Here is a 2798-nt window from a genome sequence, read left to right as displayed (position 1 = left end):
TAATCTGTAGGCCCTTTTGAAAGCAGCTGCAGGCAACCCCTTTGGGTCCCCTGCCACTGTGGGAGCTTTTCTGTCCTCTCAAAAAAAAAAAAAAAAAAAAAGAAAGCAGCTGCATATTAAACTTTAGAAGTTGCTGACTTTGGATATTAGTGATAAATTTTATAGTTGCATTTAGAATAAAAATCTGATCAGTGTTGACGTACTACAAGTGTTCTATTAAGTAAGTTACACATTGGGTGTTCTCCCTCCCCAAGAGAACCATGATACCTGCTGAGCTCAGAATAGCCAAACCTCAGTCAGAGAATCTCACCTGAGTTCTGTTTTCCAGGTTTCACATTACACCTAAGTCTAGATTGAAAGAAATGACGCCCCCATCAGTTGTTCCCCTGCTGGTTTTCTTCTTTGCTTTCTAGAGGAGGAAGTTGAAATTTAGTCTTTCACAACGTTATCCTTATGTGGATTTCTCACAGAAATATATTAGCTGGGTGCAGTGACGCATAGTTGTAATCCCAGCACTTTGGGAGGACAAGGCAGGAGGATCACTTGAGGCCAGGAGTTTGGGACCAGCCTGGGCAACATGGTGAGACCCTCATCGATACAAAAATTACAAAAATTAGCTGGGTGTGGCTTAATCCCATCTACTTGGGAGACTGGGGTGGGAGGATCACTTGAGGCCAGGAGTTCTGGGTTGCAGTGAGCTTGACTGCAGCACTGCATTCCAGCTTGGATGACAGGGAGATCCTGTATAAAAAAAAGAAAGAAAGAAGAAATAAAAGACAAACCTAGATCCAGAAAGGGGATGAACTAGACTTGTATGATTTGTTTTACTGAAAGACAAAATCAAAAATTAAAATTACTGAGAAAGTGGAAAAAAACATTCTCCAGATATGACAAGTATCATGGGGAGCAGCAATGATGGACGTGTCCCACAGCCTTCACCTCCTGGGCTCAGGCGATCCTCCCGCCTCATCCTCCTGAGTAGCTGGAACTACAGGTGCACAACATTTTTTACTTTTTGTAGAGATGAGGTTTCGCTATGTTGTCCAGGCTAGTCCTGAATTCTGACTCTCAGTCAGAGATGCTCATCTAAAATCTGTTTTCCAGGCTTCCTGTGGTGACTTCAGCCTCCACTCTTGACTGGGATTATGGAATAAAGAAGATGCTTTAAATTTGCAACACCCCTGCAGGTCAGGGCTTATGTATTTTCTGAAGATGGGTTAGGACGGCGCAGGGTTCCAGACAAAATACAGGATGCTTCGCTAAGTTAGAATCTCAATAAACAGCGGATAATGTTTTAGTAGGAGTGTGTTCCAGGCAACAATGATTCACTGCTTATCTGAGATTCAAATGTCTCTGAATGTCCTGTGTTTTTTTATTGCTACACTTGGCAGCCCTAGATGGGGGGAATTTTGGAGAAAAGAGCCCAAATAATGATGGGAAAAAATATATATATAATTCATAGTGGTGACTGTTTTGCTTCAGAACTCAAAATGAGCCCATAAATTTGAAGAAATTTTCATACTGCCAGACAATGAAATTAATTGAGAGAAGAATGTAAGATGATGAAGACAGGAAAGTGATTAAATTCTGATCGTGTGCAGTTTTTAAAATTAATTAATTAATTTATTAGAGACAGAGGTTTCACATAATATTGCCCAGGTCGGACTTGAACTTGCAGCCTCAGGCCATCCTTCTGCCTTAGCCTCAGAGTAACTGGGGCTGCAAACTCCCACTACTTAGCCCTACTTGAGTAATTTTTTTTAAAGAAATGATCTTTGTACTCCCCATCTGCAGTCTTTCACTTTTAGTAGATTAGCAATACATGTTTTTTGAATGAATCCAACCTTGCCTTAAAGAAAACTCCCAGCAGGTTGAGGCTGCAGTGACTGGGAGCGGCCACTGCACTCCAGCCTGGGCAACAGAGTGAGACTCCAACTCAAAAAAAAAGAAAACTCCCTTTCCAAGATAGACCCTAATGAAGTTCTTTTAAAAAATAATTGGCTGAATTTTGTAAGAAATTTATGACATTTATCTATTGCTCAGGGAAAAAGATCAGGAGTCAAAGTAAGAAAAGATCCCAGTTTGGGTGGGACCAGGCCCTTAAAATAGTGCCCACCTCATCCACAGGAGTGCAGAGGTGCAAATGGCCTACTTGAGACAAATCTACCCCCCAGGTAATTTTCCAAAAGCACTCTGAGCGATTCCCAAAAAAAGAAGAGAAAGAATCAAGCCAACCAGCTCATCAGAGAGACCCACTACAGAAGAAGAAAACCAGGTAGCAGCCACCCAAGGGGACAAGTACACTTCTCCACAACCTTCTGCCAGGGAGGACAGACCACTTAGGAGCTAAGCTTTGTAGAAGCTAAGCTTTGTAGAAGCTAAGGTTTGTACTCCCTACTGTTATTCAGGAACTACCTCTGCTATTCCCTCCTCCCCAGTCGTGATTGACAGACAACCCCTAAAGTGAGAAGGATCCGCAGGTCTGTTTGCAGAGAGTGAGGGCACTGAAGCAAGACATTCAGAAGCCATCTGGGCTGGGAGGAAAGGGAGCAATTGTCACCCCAGCCCCAGTTCATTCCAGCTCAATCTGAAAAGAGTGGAGGCCTGGACTGGGACCCTGGAAAGGGAGATTGGGGAAGGGCGATGCCAGCCCAAACGATAAATGCAAATTGGATGTATGCATTATAGAGGGCCTATATATATATATATATATATATATATTTAAAAAAATGTATATATATATACATTTTTTTTTTTTTTGAATTGGAGTCTCACTCTGTCGCCCAGACTGGAGGGCA

Source organism: Carlito syrichta, unplaced genomic scaffold, assembly GCF_000164805.1.
Source record: "Carlito syrichta isolate Samal-C Ts95f unplaced genomic scaffold, Tarsius_syrichta-2.0.1 Scaffold301006, whole genome shotgun sequence".
NCBI lineage: Eukaryota > Metazoa > Chordata > Mammalia > Primates > Tarsiidae > Carlito > Carlito syrichta.
Note: the sequence above shows the minus strand (reverse complement) of the source record.